The following is an 18,424-nucleotide window of genomic DNA, read 5'->3' on the forward strand; positions in this document are numbered from 1 at the left end:
TGCTGGTAGGCTTAGGGAGTTAATTAGACTGTGTGATTGGGTGATTTATGTTACTTAAGTTTTGTATGATAAAAATATTATATAGTTTACAATAAAATCTTTTTGAATTATATAAATGATAGATGACTGGTTCTTCAACTGTCATATACCCACCCCTTAAAAAGCAGGAGAACCTTTCCAAATACGCATATAATTAAACAAATATATATATATATATATATATATATATATATATATATATATATATATATATATATATATATATATATATATATATATATATATATATATATATATATATATATAAGAAGGTTCTAAAAGCATATAAACCTAAAAAAACTTTCCAAAGAACAAATAATTAAATAAATCAAATAAATAAATATGTATATACATATATATAAATAAGGTTCTGAAAGCATATACGCCTAAAAACAGAACCTTTCCACATAAGCAAATAATTAAACAAATAAATAAATATATAAATAAGAATGTTCTTAAAGCATATAGGCCTAAAAAGAACCCTTCCAAATAAACAAATAAATATATAAATAAATAAGAAAGTTCTTAAAGCACATAGGCCTAAAAAACAGAACCTTTGCAAATAAACAAATATTTAAATATATCAAATAAATAAATACATAAATAAGAAGTTTCTGAAAGAATATAGGCCTAAACAATAGCATAAGCAAACAATTAACTTATAAATAACAGATGAGAACATTTTAAAAAAATCACATAGGCCTACCCCCACAATCAACACGGCAGCTCATCCACCTCTGTTGAACCCCAAGACTCCTCTAAGAGCCAGTGATAAACAAACATAAACAAATACGATAAACAAACATGATAAACAAACAGTAAAGCCACCTTTCAGGGGGAGACTGAGAGACTGATTGGTGTGTGCGAGTGTGTGTGTGTGTGTGTGTGTGTTTTTGTGTGTGCGTAACACCATCACGTTACTGCTTTGTTTACACACTAAAGAGCGTTACGTTACCGGCTTCCTTTAGGTGCTGTTACGCCTTCTTGCAGGTGATCTATAGAAGAAGGGGGTGGGGTTGTGGGTGGGGGCGGGACTGGAAGTCAGTTCAAATAAGGGAGGGTTCATTGAACTTTTCAGATGCTTCTATATTTCCTGTCTTCTATCTTCTTCTTTTCCTCTTTCTTCCTCTCCCTCTTCTTCTTCCTCTTCTACCGCTTCTTCTCCTCCTCCCTCTCCATCTTCTTCCTCCTAATCTTCTTCTTCTGCTTCTTCTTCTTCTTCTGTCATACAATTAGGAAGATATCCAGATAACGAATCTCCCCTGAGCAACAGTACTACGTCAGATTTCATAGACTAAGTCTAGACTTACAGGCACATTCTAAAGACATTTTTTTATATATATGCAGGCAAAGACGAGCAATCCATACGTGTATATAACTAGAAAAAACTTCCTAGAAGAATTTCAAACCTTTCAACCAAATACTGATGTACAAAACTGGAAAAAACTTGAGAAACACTGGCATAGAAGAATGTTAAACACATTCAACCATTCTTTATATTAAAGACGAGTAACACAAAACCAGAAAAAGTTAACTGTTAAACCTTCCATTTAACCGCTAAGAAACACTCGCTTTAGCAGTTGCTATAAACGGGTAACGCAAGAACGGAGCAAAACAAAAGACTGTTAGGCTAAGGTGGACGCCAATGGCTCCCTCTTCCTCTGTATCAGTTCCATGGGCTCAGACGACCTCTTAGGCTATTGTTGCATCGTCAGGTTAATGAAATCAATCAATCAATCAGCTTTAATCTGTTGCAAGGTCAGGTTACTGAAATCAATCAATAAGTCAATTAACGCGGTTTAAATGATAAGACAATTTGAATAAAAGTCTTGGTTTGGGGAAAATAGGCTTGGATGTACGTGCTCTCTCTCTCTCTCTCTCTCTCTCTCTCTCTCTCTCTCTCTCTCTCTCTCTCTCTCTCTCTCTCAAAACCTTTATTCAATTAGTCTTATCATCTAAACCACTAGATTTTTGTCTATCTCTAAGAAAGAGAAACAGAACGACATTGTAATGGCTACACCTGTATACTAATGCTTCAGAGAGAGAGAGAGAGAGAGAGAGAGAGAGAGAGAGAGAGAGAGAGAGAGAGAGAGAGAGAGGTGCTTGTACAACTTCTCAACCACGTGGGATCAGTTTAGGGTTTACTGTAATCTCAGGCGTCTCAATTTATGAGCTAGCCCGTCCGTCCCCATCTTGTTTCTCCGCTTGCATGTGGCATTTCCTGAGTCATTGTTGTTCTGCTGTTGTTGTTTCACTGGTGTTTCTGTTGTTGTTGTCACGGCAGGTCAGGTAATCTATCTTTACCACTTCTGAAATATCCAAATTTCTAAACGTAAGCATTGCTGTCTTCAAACCATTCATATAAAAATAGTTCTAAACACAAAGTTTAATAGTAAGGCACCGGCGAGAGAAAGAGAGAGAGAATCACGTGTTTGTATAGGCCTATACGCACAACACCAACTTCTCTCAACCTCACTGGCGTACTGTGCCTCTGTCCGGTGCCTCACCTGACCTGCCGTGACAACAACAACAGAAACAACAATAAAATAACAACAACAGAACCACAATGTCACAGGAAATGCCACATGAAAGCGCAGAAACAAGGGGACGGACGGGCTAGCTCATAAATTGAGACGCCTGAGACTAAACCCTAAACGGATCCCACGTGGTTGAGAAGTTGTAGAGGCACTTTCTCTCTCTCTCTCTCTCTCTCTCTCTCTCTCTCTCTCTCTCTCTCTCTCTCAAGCACAAGTAGACAGGTGTGGCCATTACAATGTTGTTCCGTTTCTCTTTCTTTGAGACAGACACAAAAATCTGGTGGTTGCTCTAGGCCTAAGTGAATGTAGAGTGGGAATCCTGCATTGCTCTAGAAAGAGAGAGAGAGAGAGAGAGAGAGAGAGAGAGAGAGAGAGAGAGAGAGAGAGAGATTAACATCCTTCTGAAACCTTGCTTTGAGTTTAAAAACCTCTGCATGCAAAACGGTGCACGGGAAAAACCCACACCTAACCCTGTTTAAGATTAATGGCCTTTACAACGCCTATAGGCCTGCATCTTTAAAGTCACAGTTACAAACCTCCGGAAATGAAACTGATAGGCCTACGCACTTTAAACCTCTGCATGCAAAATGGCGCTAGAATGGCCTTTATTGCGCATATGGGCCTATATCTTTTCAGCCCAGACTAAAACAGCTTCCTTTTGACTATCTTTAACTTCCGTCTCCTTGGCAATAACAACTATGACTTTTTTCACTCGAGGGCAAAGGTCACGGGTCACTGGGACGAGCATCCTAACGAGGAGAGAGAGAGAGAGAGAGAGAGAGAGAGAGAGAGAGAGAGAGAGAGAGAGAGAGAGGGTGGTTAACTGTGAGCTGCCTGCAACAGTTAATCACACAAAGCTTCTTCGGTTTAGAATGAGAAGTCCGTTAGGCCTACTCAACGGCTTTGTTTTATTTACGTTAAAAACGGTAATGAGAGAAGCGAGAGAAAGAGAGAGAGAAAGCTATAAATATCTCTCTCTCTCTCTCTCTCTCTCTATATATATATATATATATATATATATATATATATATATAGAGAGAGAGAGAGAGAGAGAGAGAGAGAGAGAAAATTATACATGTATACATAAAGAGAGAGAGAGACGGCTAGCACTCTGCTGGGCCCGCGTTCGATTCTCCGACCTGCAAATGAAGAATTAGAGAAATTTTCTTCTGGTGATAGAAATTCATTTCTCGTTATAATGTGGTTCGAATTCCACAATAAACTGCAGGCCCCGTTCCTAGGTAACCAACTGGTTCTTGGACACGTAAAATAAATCTAAACCTTCGGGCCAGCCCTAGGAGAGCTGTTAATCAGCTCAGTGGTCTGGTTAAACTAAGGTATACTTAACTTTTTTTTTTATAGAGAGAGAGAGAGAGAGAGAGAGAGAGAGAGAGAGAGAGAGAGAGAGAGAGAGAGAGACTTCTTCAGATCAGGTTACATTCCAAGATCTGCCGCCGCTCCCTGACCGTGAACTCTCGCTCGCAAGGACGTGACAAAAAAAAAAAAAAAAAAAAAGTTGTCAAAAACGAGGACCTGTTGTTTACCCTTCTCGGTTTCATTGGTATATCTTTAAATAAATGACTGGGAGAGAGAGAGAGAGAGAGAGAGAGAGAGAGAGAGAGAGAGAGAGAGAGAGAGAGAACACACCATGTTAACATTGGTAGTACTACAAATATGCAGCTGGAGAATTTAAAAATGAAGCACTGACTCTGAAAATGATTGAAAATAATCTCATTTCTTTATTTATTTACATTATAATTATTTATATATTATATTTATTTATACTTTAAAGGAATTAGGCCTAACCTGAGTTTTTAAATAGAAAAGAATACTGGAAAAGTCGACACGAGTCAAAACATTTTAAGAAATATTCAGCTTAGGGCTATGAACTTCCCATAAATAAATTGACCACATACTTAAAAAATATATTAAGTCTTTTGTTTGGCTGTCTGTCGAACAAAAGAACAAAAGACGAACAAGGGAAGATAAATAATATTAAAAGATTAGTTGTTTTTATATCAGAATTATTTAATTTTTAAAAATCAGCCTAAGAAGCTAGAAAAACAATAAGTAAGACTAGACCTATAGGCCTATAAGATTCTAAACCATAGACATTTCTATAAAGTGTAGAAATTAGAGTTGAATCACTTAAAGTATAATTAATCTACTATAGTATAAGTAATCTACCATAGTATGATCCTTTGAGACTATAGAACAAAACGGTTATTACGTAAAAACAGTTAATTAAGAAAAAAAAAAACCAGATCCCTAACGACTTCTCAGATAACACAAACGGAACGCGGAGCAAAAACAGAGTTAAATCTTTTAATAGCTCTCTTTCATGGAACACAAGGACGTCTCATAGGATTGTTATCTCGCGAAGACATCCTTCTATCTTGGCTCAAGTTACAGCTTACGTCAGGGATAACGAAAATAAAAAACAAAACAACTTGGATGCATCTCGTTAGTCCTATGAGACGCTTTGTTAAATGGCGCAGTGTTTAGGCCTAAGCTTGTTGCAACTCGGCTCTGAATATGTTTACATTTGTTATCATAGGGAATATTGATAACATTTGGGAATATTTTCAACATTAATAACATGTGGGAATAATAATATATTGATTAAAAAGTGTTTGTTGGAAGTTTGCAAACCTTACAGTGTTCATGGTACTCTACAAAGTTAAGTTTTTGTACTTTTTTTAAGAAACCAGTCAGGTTTAAAACGCGTATTTTAACATAGTTCTACGGTGTCATAATCTCAAAGCATTGGAGAGAGAGAGAGAGAGAGAGAGAGAGAGAGAGAGAGAGAGAGAGAGAGAGAGAATCAATTTAACCACAACTGATACTGCACCAGACGAGGAAAGAACTGAGTAGAGCCATATTAAACACGTATGAAACGTGACGAACAGGCCTACAGTTGTGTTTGATTGTAACACACGCGAATGAAAATGGAGTATATTACACGTGCAGTCGTGTATGACGACGAAAAATACACGAGATATACAATGAACTCACTATCAAACTTACAAAAATAAATATAGGCCTATCACGAATTGTCTTTCAACATACGTAAACGAGACCTAGGCCTACATAAAGCAGTCCTATACACAATGCATCTGTCATCGATTGTAAGAGATTATCCATGATTAATCATTCATTATTCACCAATTACTGGCCTAGACAATCCTAAAACATACGAAAAGGAAAAACCTAGGCCTACGCAAACCAACAATAACACACACTGCATTTCTGTCGAATAACACGAGATCATTCGAGATTCACCATCCATTATTCACAAATGCAGGCCAAAATCAACCCACAATCATCAGAGTGTGCTACTTACAATCAATAAACAGCGAGAAACAGTCTTTTGCCAACAGATAAACCATTGTTTGTGTCTAGAAAAGCGGGCAAACATAAACCAGCTGCGCCGGTTTTAACCAAACCTCGAAAAGATGGGATCGTCTCTAATGATACATAACGACGCCTACTTATAGATTTTGATTGTATGATTGTGTTATGGGGAGGGGGAGATACATTTCCGCTATTGGGGAATTGCAAAATTGAATGCGAGAGAGAGAGAGAGAGAGAGAGAGAGAAGCAGCCTAGTGATTTACAAGCAGGGGAATGTAAATAACATCGTGTATCTGTGTATATCTGAGAGAGAGAGAGAGAGAGAGAGAGCATGCACAGGCAGCACCGTAGTCATTTACAAACAGGGGAATGTAAATAAGCTCTTGTCTATGAGAGAGAGAGAGAGAGAGAGAGAGAGAGAGAGAGAGAGAGAGAGAGAGAGTATGCGCAGGAAGTAGCGTAGTAATTTACAAAAAGAGGAATGCAAATAACACACAAAGCCATTACTGTTAAAAGGAACACAAAATGCGCGACCGCGTTTGTGTGTACGAGAGAGAGAGAGAGAGAGAGAGAGAGAGAGAGAGATAAACTTCGAAGAAGAAGGAACGGTCTTCAGACAAAACCAGTGAGCAGAAAAGAAACACAAAACCGTCCGCTTGTTGGCCAATAGAACGCAACCGTTCAATGACTGTATCATTGTAACAATGCAATTCAACGCAGGCTTTCATCGTAGATCGAATGAAGATTAAAACTCTCTCTCTCTCTCTCTCTCTCTCTCTCTCTCTCTCTCTCTCTCTCTGTACGAGTGTATCTGACGAAAATACTGATCACACTAACGATATACAAATGAAAAGGTATGAAAAAGTATAAAAAAAGTATGAAGTCAGCTCATGTAGGCCTATGTACGTACTCCTGGAATCACCAAGCCCCACCAACAGACATTCCTAGACCGACTACTTACACAGACACGCCCTTAGCCGACCGAACGACCGACTGACCGACCGACGGGGCATCCTGTAATACATACCTTCGAGTGGGCACGCCACATCCTTGGGCATAACCTCACCATAGACTCACTACATAGGAAAGGATGTTAGACTACTAGGCCACTTCTCCTGACGACAAGGGTACCCAGTACCCCAAACTGAACACTGAAATGCCCTCAAGATGCCACGACTCGGCATTGGTGGTCTGGGTAAACAACAGTCTGTCTATCAGTGATGCCCTCTAGACCTAGGTCTAGCAATATTCATTTGGAACTCATATGTGAGCTGACATTAACAGCTTCCAAATCTAGGCCTAGTCTATTTATTCTGAATTTTTACTGTGTAAGTCGACATTAAAAGCGTCTAGTCTCAGGTCTAGCAATGTTTATTATCAATTCATAATAAATAAGTCGACATTAACAATTTCTAGACCTAAGCCTAGCAATATTTATTCTCAATTCATATTATAAATATTCTGTTCTCGTAATGAATGCCAGAAGAATATTACATCAACTCCATATGCTTATAGAATCAACAAGGGAATTTAGATGTCAGTTTGCAATCAAACTGATATTGTAAACTGACAGTTTGCAATCAAACTGACATTGAAAACTGACAATTTGCAATCAAACTGACATTGAAAATTGAGAGTTTGCAATCAAACTGATCTTGTAAACTGACAGTTTGCAATCAAACTGATATTGTAAATGAGAGTTTGCAATCAAGCTGACATTGTCAACAGACATTTTGCAAATAAACTAATATTGTAAACTGAGCTTGCACTCAAACTGATATTGTAAAAACTGACAGTTTGCAATCAAACTGACATTGTAAACTGAGTTTCCAATCAAACTGACATTGTAAACTGACTCTACAAAACCAGCTTATCAGAAACAAACGAAGTTTTACAAAGAACTTGAAAACATAGAACAAATAAAAATACCCATTTCCAATGCCCCAGTGCCCAGACTATCCTCGAATACCCCTAATAAAGCAACATGAATTTCACCTAAACCCTACCATTAGTACCTGAGCGACGACCACTTACAGGCCTACTGTTGAACATCTCACAAGACCAGCTAGAATGGCGGTTAAGGGTGCTACTATTTAGGAAGGATTCTGACCGCGAATACTGTTTCATCCTTGAAGGATACTATCCTAATGCTATCCTAATACCATCCTATTTCCATAAACTAGACCATAGGTTGTGTAAACACAGCAATGGAACACGAACGGTAATAGGCCTAGCAATTATAGCAATTTGAAAACCCATATGTGAAGATAAACAAGTAAAAAATGCAATCGAGTTTTCTGTACAGCAGCTACATTGTATAATCAAGGCCACGGAAAACAGATCTATCTTTCGGTGGTCTCGTATAATGCTATGTGAGCCGCGGCCCATGAAACTTTAACCACGGCGCGGTGGTGGCCTATCATATATCACTGCTAGAAGCACGAATATGGCTAACTTTAACCTTAAATGAAATAAAAACTGCTGAGGCTAGAGGGCTGCAATTTGGTATGCTTGATGGTTGGTGGGTGGATGATCAACATACCAGTTTGCAGCCCTCTAGCCTCGGTAGTTTTTAAGTTCTGAGGGAGGACAGAAAAGTTCGGACAAAAAAAGTGCGAACAGAAGAAAGTGCGGACAGAAAAGTGCGGACAGAAAAAAGTGCAGACAGCAAAAAGTGTGGACAGAAAAATGTGCGGACAGAAAAAGTGCGGACAGAAAAAAGCGCGGACAGAATAAAGTGTAGACAGAAGAAGTGCGGACAGAAAAAAGTGCGGACAGAAAAGGCGCGGACAGAAAAGGCGCGGACAGAATAAAGTGCGGACAAAAAAACTGCGGACAGAAAAAAGCGCGGACGGACAGACAAAGCCGGCACAACAGTCTTCTTTTACAGAAAACCAAAACGTGTCTGTAAAAGAAATCAAGACAGTCTCACCCTTAGCACATATCTTGGACAGTAACCAACCAGCGTAACCAGAAGAGTGAGTGTGTATGTGTACATAGTTAAGTGTACACACATACTGTACACACAAAGCAGTACACTCACGCAAGCACGAATCCTTCAATTCGAGGGCTGCAACAAAGGAACGGGCATGCACGCGAGCACTGACGAGTACGGTATATATATATATATTGGAAGTGATTGCTTGCATTTGCATCTGAAGATCCTAGATTATAAATTGTCTAAGATAAACTTGTGTTAGCTTTTGTCTTGAATGAATTAATTAATACATTATGTATACTGTACAATGTATGGGCCTAATGTATAAATGTATGAGAGTAATTCTGTCCTGCGGAAATTAATGAATATGAATACTGAGGGATCTTTCAAACAATAGGCATATAGGCCTACTGTGTTTTGGTTTAATGTCACTTTTCAAATCATCACGGCACGTAAATGATACGCTCTCTCTCTCTCTCTCTCTCTCTCTCTCTCTCTCTCTCTCTCTCTCTCTCTCTCTCTTAAAGAAAATAAGCATATAGGCCTACTATATCGGTTTAATGTCACTCTCAGGTCAGTATGGTAAATAATCTCTCTCTCTCTCTCTCTCTCTCTCTCTCTCTCTCTCTCTCTCTCTCTCTCACACACACACACACACACACACAATAAAGAAAATAAGCAGATAGGCCTAATATATCGGTTTAATGTCACTCTCCAGATCAATATGGTAAATAATAATATGCACCTCCTCTCTCTCTCTCTCTCTCTCTCTCTCTCTCTCTCTCTCTCTCTCTCTCTCTCTCTCTCTCTCTCATATAAAAAGAAAATAAAGAGGGCGACTCTACCGCAAACAATCTACTTTCACCCACCAACCGCAGATTTAATTACTCCTTTGAACGAAGTCTAATCAGCCTTGTGAGTTCGGTTGGACCAAAGTCAGACTTATCAAGAACATCAGTAGAAGCACGTCTCTCCATTATCGAAAGGGAAAGTCTACAGGGTAGACTTTAAAAAAAGTCTATCAGCCTACTGTGTTCGATTATCAGACTTTTTAAGATCAGTAAAAGCAGAATCCCTATTACTCGAATGGGAAAATCTAGACTTTTTTGTTCGGTTATCAGACTTTTTTTAAGCGCATAGTAGAGGCAGAGAGTCCCTATTACTTTAAAATAAAAGTCTAGATTTTATAAAAGTCCAAAAAAGTCTATCAGCCTTTTGTGTTCGGCTAGACTGAAGTCTAGACTTTTTAAGAACGCCAGTAGAGGCTGAGAGTCTCCATTGCTCGAAAAGGAAAAGGAAAGTCTTCTAAGCTGAGTCTAGACTTAGAGTTAAAAAAAGACTTAACTTATAAGTTATGTAGGGTGAGTCTATACTTACAAAAAAGACTACTGTAATCTCAAAAGTCTTGTAGGCTGATCTAGACTTCAAAAAAAGACTTATCTCAAAAGTCTCGTAGACTGAGTCTAGAATTAAAAACTTACCTCAAAATTCTAGGCTGGGTCTAGACTTAAAAAAGATTTATCTCAAAAGTCTAGGCTGAATTTGGACGTAAAAGGGACTTATCTCAAAAGTCTAGGGTGAGTCTGGACTTAAAAAAGACTTATCTCAAAAGTCTAGGCAGAGTCTGGACTTAAAAAAAACACTTATCTCAAAAGTGTAGGGTGTCTGGACTTAAAAATGACTTATCTCAAAAATCTAGGCTGAGTCTAGACTTAAAAAAGACATCTCAAAAGTCTAGGCTGAGTCTAGACTTAAAAAAAACTGATCTCGAAATTCTAGGCTGAGTCTGGACTTAAAAAAACTTATCTCAAAAGTCTTGTGTCACAAAAGTCTTGTAAGATGAGTCAAGACTTAAAAAAAAAACTTATCTTAAAGCCTACAGCCGAGGACCTTGCTAAGAAGGAATGCCTGTAGGAGGGAGGAAGTCACAGGTATCTAAGAAGAAGAAGAGGAGGAGGAGGAGGAGGAGGAGGAGGAGGAGGAGGACGAATAAAATGGAAGTAAATTTACACCCAAAAGATAAAATTGGCTTCTAAGTATTTCAGTGAAGAATGTAGGCCTAGGTGTCTGTTGCACCTAAAATCTATAAAAAAAAAAGTAGTTTCCTATACAAACAAGTGAATGTCTATGTAGGTCTATTGACCAATCCTGTACAAGATAGGTTCCTCAAGGTAGGCTATATAACACACCTCACATTTTCCGATACCAAATACCCAACCCGGAGAGGTGTCTTTCCATGCCCATCACTTTCATTTTCTTCTGGGTAGGAAGGGCACGGGGCATGACCTCCGTGAGAGAGAGAGAGAGAGAGAGAGAGAGAGAGAGAGAGAGAGAGAGAGAGAGAGAGAGACCAACCTTTGTTAAAAGAGTTCCAGGTCAGGAGATGGAAGAAGGGAGATAAAAGGGCGGAGACCTGAATGTGTGTGAATGTGAGAGAGAGAGAGAGAGAGAGAGAGAGAGAGAGAGAGAGAGAGGCGTTTACTTAATGCGCTAAGACCCATGATTGAGACTAAAGAGTATATTAGGGTACTACGGCCGAGCAGTCTGCCATATCTGGCAAATATATTCTCATTGCTCTCTCTCTCTCTCTCTCTCTCTCTCTCTCTCTCTCTCTCGAAGAAGAAGAAGAAGAAGAAGAAGAAGAAGAAGAAGAAGAGGAATAAGAAGAAGGAGAAGAAGAAGAAGAAGAAGACTAATTAAGTGAGGAAGAGGCGAAGGTTAATATACAAGCGAATAATGATTGCAGTTGCTTCAAATGGGTTGTCATCCATTTTTATGACTCTTTAAAGAACTGAGAGAGAGAGATAGAGAGAGAGAAAGAGAGAGAGGTTACGGTTACTTGAGCCTAGGCCATTAAGCGATGGCTGTTCGCTAGACTAAAGTTTATATCGGCGCCTTGAAATTCGACTTACTTTCTCTCTCTCTCTCTCTCTCTCTCTCTCTCTCTCTCTCTCTCTCTCTCTCTCTCTCTCGTGTTTCAGCAAATACAGGCATAATGGGCTATATTCAAAACTGAAAATATACATCCTTCAAGAAAGTTTACTTTACATAAAAAGGAAGTGTAAAACAGAGAGAGAGAGAGAGAGAGAGAGAGAGAGAGAGAGAGAGAGAGAGAGAGAAATATTTGGCTTTGGCCACACTGAACATCAACAGATATCATATTAATAAACACAAAACGTCATTACTGTATATGGAAAGACTTGTGTACGACATCAAAATGTACACAAACAAATTAAACAAATGAATATACAATACTAATAAACATACACATCACACACAAACATACATATTAATATACACATCATCACACCCAATACACTGTGACGTAACAAAAGACACCTACAAACTTAATACAGCCTGGGACTTTGCAAGTAGGCCTACCACCAGAAAGCAAAGCATAAATGAGTTTTTCTGTACAGCGTATAATCAAGGCCAGCGAAAACAGATCTATTTTTCGGTGGTCTCGGTATAATGCTGTATGAGCCGCGGCCCATGAATCGTTGCCAGACGCACGGTTATGGCTAACTTTAACCTTAAACAAAATAAAAACTACTGAGGCTACAGGGCTGCGATTTGGTATGTTTGATGATTGGAGGGGGGATGATCAACATACCAATTTGCAGCCCTCTAGCCTCAGCAGTTTTTAAGATCTGAGGGCGGACAGAAAAAAGGGCTGACAGAATAAAGTGCAGACGGACAGACAAGCCGGCACAATACTTTTCTTTTACAGAAAACTAAAAGCACAGGTACAATTAGGATGTGGTTGAAGTAATACACAAAGATTTATCTCCGGAACAAAAGCGAGTGTCAATATTAACCCCCACCTCCCCCAACAAGCCCCTCCTCTCACAAGTGGGCTAATAATTTGGCAAACAGGAAGTGCGCCATTTCTGTTACGGAGCACCATCAAGCGATGGGTGCTTGGAGCAAGCAGGCAGACTCAATTTTAGCGGAACATCTACGATTTTGGGAGACACGTTGATGGAAAATTAATATAAAGTCTGTGACGCCCTGGGTCACACTAGGTCACGCCGAGGTTTGCTGACCTATACAGAGGTCAGCCAAGGTCCTCGTCTTTCAAACGTCTGGGAGACGCGTCACGTCCACTTCCAGATTTCCAGTCTTGATTTCCAGTTTCCAGGTCGGAAATATTACATCAAATCGTGTTTCATTCATATTCAGCTAACTTAAACTGGTACATTTTTTTACTCAAACTGCAATAAATCATCTGTATTTTCTTTGTTATTAACTTATTTCTACATTTCTTTTCCGTGCAAGGCCCTTGGACTAGTAGTTCTAATAATAATAATAATATCTGACATGATGCTGGTTTTGTATGCTAAAAAGTTCCTTAGCTTTTTAACACAAAAAGCCAAGCATCAAGCACCACTGGCAGCTGGTAACCTCAGACAACTGACATTTAGACGTCTAGACTCATAGGTCTAGACTTACTGTCTATGACACTTGCCTGAATTATCATTAACGTTTTAATATGTAAGTAATATGCAGCGATAGCCTTTTAAGACTTACTGTGCTTTCTTTGTTCTTTCTACGCTTGCTTCTTCAGAATCTCATTGAGATCTAGAACTCATTAACATACGTCTGTCTGAAGCTTTTGAGAGAGAGAGAGAGAGAGAGAGAGAGAGAGAGAGAGAGAGAGAGAGAAGCAAGAATGTTGTTTTCATTTGTAAATATCAAGAATGAGAGAGAGAGAGAGAGGGTATCAATTACATTATTGCTGTCTTCATTTGCAAATATCAAGAAGAGAGAAGAGAGAGAGAGAGAGAGAGAGAGAGAGAGAGAGAGAGAGAGAGAGAGAGACGCGCTTTAAACTTTTTTTGAGAGAGAGAGAGAGAGAATCAATTATATTATTGCTGTCTTCATTTGCTAATATCAAGAACAGAGAGAGAGAGAGAGAGAGAGAGAGAGAAAGAGAGTCAATTATATTACTGCTGTCTTCACTTGCAAATATCAAGAAGAGAGAGAGAGAGAGAGAGAGAGAGAGAGAGAGAGAGAGAGAGAGAGAGAGAGAGAGAGAGAGAGGCGCTTTAAACCTTTTTTTTAATACCACCACAACCCGAGCCAACACGATAACTGCGAATCCGGATCTTGCGAACGCTTAATATTACAATAATTGTTACCATCCCTATAAACCCGGAAGGCCGAGGAGAGAGAGAGAGGAGAGAGAGAGAGAGAGAGAGAGAGAGAGAGAGAGAGAGAGAGAGAGAGAGCTCACTTCTCTCAGTGGACAGTGGTATAGAGTTTTTATTCATGGCGATAATTCGTGGGTATCTAGTTACTTATCTCGAAATGCTTAAACTACTGTGCTCCCCGTTCCTCTCTCCCCCACAGCCCCTTCCCCATTAACCCCCCGCCCCCCGTGTCTGCTGCTTTCATAATGGATGGGTCTAGTCACATGTCCATCCCAATAGAACGCAACATTTACCCTTTAAAAGACCAATGCTTGAAAGATTTCAGTCAACTTGTAAGTCTAAGGCTTCAGTGACCTTTATAATTTGCATAAAAGAATAAAAAAAACTTATTATGTAATCCAGCTTTCCTGTAAACCACATAAAAACTTTAAATCAAACCTTAATGTTTATCTTAAACCACATATATTTTCAATAAACCTTAATGTTTATCTTAAACCGCATACATTTTCAATAAAACCTTTAAAACCACATATATTTTCAATAAACCTTAATGTTTATCTTAAACCGCATACATTTTCAATAAACCTTAATGTTTACCTTAAACCACATACATTTTCAATAAACCTCAATGTTTATCTTAAACCACACACAGTTTCAATAAACCTAAATGTTTATCTTAAACTACATACGGTTTCGATAAACCTTAATGTTTATTTAAAACCACATAAGGTTTCAATAAACCTTAATGATTATCTAAAACCACATACAGTTTCAAGAAACCTTAATGTTTATCTTAAACCACATACAGTTTCAATAAACCTAAATCTTTATCTTAAACCACATACAGTTTCAATAAACTTTAATGTTTATTTAAAACCACATTAGATTTCAATAAACTTTAATGTTTATCTAAAACCACATACAGTTTCAATAAACTTTAATGTTTATCTTAAACCACATACATTTCAATAAACGTTAATGTTTATCTTAAACCACATACATTTCAATAAACCTTAATGTTTACCTTAAACCACATACAGCTTCAATAAACCTTAATGTTTATCTTAAACCAAATACAGTTTCAATAAACCTTACTATCTTAAACCACATACATTTCAATAAACCTTAATATCTTAAACCACATACATTTCAAAAAACCTTAATATCTTAAACCACATACACTTCAAAAACCTTAATGTTTATCTTAAACCACATACATTTCAATAAACCTTAATGTTTATCTTAAACTACATGCAGTATCAATAAACCTTAATGTTTATCTAAAACCATCAAGAACTGGCATAGCCTACTAACCCCACTTCTAAGCACTAAACACTTATACTTAAGATGTACCTAAAACAAACAGACGTCTAAACAATTGACCTTTGACCTAAGAAATTTAATATACAAGAGATATTAAATAATTAAAAAAAAAATTCATCAGATTCCCGACAAGATGGCGCCATTACCACAGCTAAATACGGCTCTTACCCTGTCCAGTTAAAGTTCGTTCCCAAGTGAAATGAGAGAGAGAGAGAGAGAGAGAGAGAGAGAGAGAGAGAGAGAGAGAGAGAGAGAGAGAGACTCTCAATAACACTATTATTTTGGACTTAGTATATCATTTGACAAGTGCAAAGCGCAACAGAATGCTCTTTCTCTAGCCCAAGCTTGAACCAAAATAAAAAATAAGGAGAATTGCGAGGCTTAACCTCAAAGAGACATAGGCCTATAGGCCTAGTGTCACGTTCGTTCCCAAGCGAGATAAACGAGATGGAATCAATATATACTTATCATGGAGTCAATATACTTATTATTTTCACTTGCAAAATGCAACAGAGTGCTCTACGCCTCGCCGAGGACTGAAGATAATATGAAAACCACAAAGAGATATAGGCCTAGCTTAGTGTCACGTTCGTTCCAGAGTGAAATAAACGGGAATGACTCAATATATTACTTTGGAGCCAATATTTTTATTATTTTTATTATTTTCAATTGCAAAATCCTTGTTGAAGCAAGCTAGGCCTATGTTGCTTCCATTGTGGTTTTCATGTTTTCTTCAGGCCTGGGCTAGAAAAGGAGCACTCCTTTGCATTTTGCAATTGAATACGCTTTTACTAGCCCAGGCCTAAAGGCAACATGAAAAAACCACACAGAGAAGCAACATAGGCCTAGCCTAACGTCACATGGCAATTACGATGTTTAAACGAACATTAACTCAAAATCATCCACTACTACATTGCATGAATTGAACTGAATTGAATATAGAATTTAGGCCAAAGGCCAAGCACTGGAACTTATGAGGCCATTCAATGCTGAAACGGAAAATGACAGTAAAAGGTTTGAAAGGTGTAACAGGAGGAAAACCTGGCAGTTGCACTATGAATTAATTATTAGGAGAGCTGGAGAGTAAGATGGAAGAAAGAGAATATGAAAGGAAGTACAGTAAAAGGAACGAAAGGGGTTGCAGCTAGGGACCGAAGGCGCGCTGCAAAGAACCTAAAGTAATGACTACAGTGCACCACATGAGGTGCACTGAGGGCACTAACCCACCTCCTAAGTCAATATATCATTATTTTCAATTGCAGAATGCAAAGGCGTGCTCCTTTTCTAGCCCAGGCCTGAAGAAAACATGACAACCACAATGGAAGCAAATAGGCCTAGCTTGTTTCAACAAGGATTACCTCACAAACATCCACAAATATAATACATCATTATTTTCAATTGCAAAAATCAACAGATTACTTTATTACTAGTCCAGGCCTAAATGCAACATGAAAAACCACATGGAGAAGCAACATAGGCCTAGCCTAATATCACCTGTAATATATACAGTACAATGTTGAAAAGTATATAATTATTTTCAATTGCAAAATGCAACAATGTTCTATAACTAGCATAGGCCTAAAGGCAACATGAAAAACCACATGGAGAAGCAACATAGGCCTACCTAATATCACGTGTAAAATATACAATGTTTAAAAGTATATCATTATTTTCAATTGCAAAATGCAACAATGTTCTATAACTAGCATAGGCCTAAAGGCGACATGATAACCCACATAGATAAGCAACATAGGCCTACCCTAGTATCACGTGCGTGTAATCTATACAGTTGTTGAAAAGTATATCATTATTTTCAATTGCAAAATGCAACAATGTTCTATAACTAGCATAGGCCTAGAGGCAACATGAGAAACCACATGGAAAAGCAACATAGGCCTACCTAGTATCACGTGTAAAATATACGTTTAAAAGTATATCATTATTTTCAATTGCAAAATGCAACAGAATGTTCTATTACTAGCCCAGGCCTAAAGTAAACCACCAAAAAATTTAAGGTACCTAAAAAAAATATTACAAGACAAATTTATTACAAGTACTTACAAATATGGTGACCATCTTCGATACATTCTCGAGTATCCATCTAATTAATATCCTAATTACGTCGAATCTTCATTAACGTATAATCCACAATTGTCGGGGATTGTTAGAAGGATTATTTCACTATCCCATGTTGCAATCAACGAGCACTTAACCAGAAGTAGTTAGACATTTAATGTAAAAATAAAATAATGAATTATCAGCCATTTTCGACACGTGGTTCCTTCACTGGTGACAAGTCACGTGATCGCCCATATACAAAATTTTCTTTTCGGTTTATTTTTTACAATTATCGACTGACAAAACAACTGTAAACACATTCAATTTACACTGCGCAGTCGATGCAAGTAGAAAAATATTATTATACTCGTAAATCCTTCCTCAGTACCGTAAAGAATAAAAAAAAATATATAAAAATTTTCAACGTAAATCTTTCGCACAGTCAGACCCGTGATCGAGTGGCCACAGAACGGAGCGTCACACCTTACACGTCCGAACGTCACGCGGGTACTGACTGACTCCTGAGTCACTGACTGGCTTTGGTCTTGAATGTTTTTCCTGGACTTCTTCTTCTTCTTGATATCTTCTCGCTGACCCGCCCACGCGTTACATGATGCTAAATCTGTTTTTATTTTTGTTTATTTCTTTGTTTATTTATTTGTTTGCTTCGTCCTTTCTTTTGTTAATGAATGGTCTTTTGTTTGCGTAAAGATAGTGCTATTATTACTCCCTGGTTGATAGAGATTTTGTCAATGTTTATATATTTTTGCAATCAGCTGTCAGGATATATAGAGAAACCTGTGATGTTTTGACAAAACTGATTTTATTTTCACTTATTTCTTTATTTATTTGCTGTTTATCGTTTTTTTTATTAATGAATGGTCTTTTGTTTTCGTAAAAATACTTATATTATTATTCCCTGGTTAGAAGAGATTTCATATATATACACATAAATATGTGTGTTGTGTGTGTATTCTTTGTACTTTATCATTCTTGAGACTGTTTCAGTCAATCAGTAACAT

At 37.9% G+C, this 18,424-nt stretch overlaps 1 protein-coding gene across 3 annotated transcripts in view; it reads right to left on the minus strand.

Annotated features, from left to right (window-relative positions):
* LOC136825365 (uncharacterized) overlaps positions 1-17,914 on the minus strand; it is a 505,160-nt gene extending 487,246 nt beyond the window's left edge. For all 3 annotated transcript variants that reach the window (XM_067081627.1, XM_067081628.1, XM_067081626.1), the window contains exon 1: positions 17,406-17,914. The gene's annotated coding sequence lies outside the window, so the exon portion shown is untranslated. The remainder of the gene's footprint in view (positions 1-17,405) is intronic.
* Between the last annotated feature and the right edge of the window lie 510 nt (positions 17,915-18,424).

This window comes from Macrobrachium rosenbergii, chromosome 37, assembly GCF_040412425.1.
Source record: "Macrobrachium rosenbergii isolate ZJJX-2024 chromosome 37, ASM4041242v1, whole genome shotgun sequence".
Taxonomy (NCBI): domain Eukaryota; kingdom Metazoa; phylum Arthropoda; class Malacostraca; order Decapoda; family Palaemonidae; genus Macrobrachium; species Macrobrachium rosenbergii.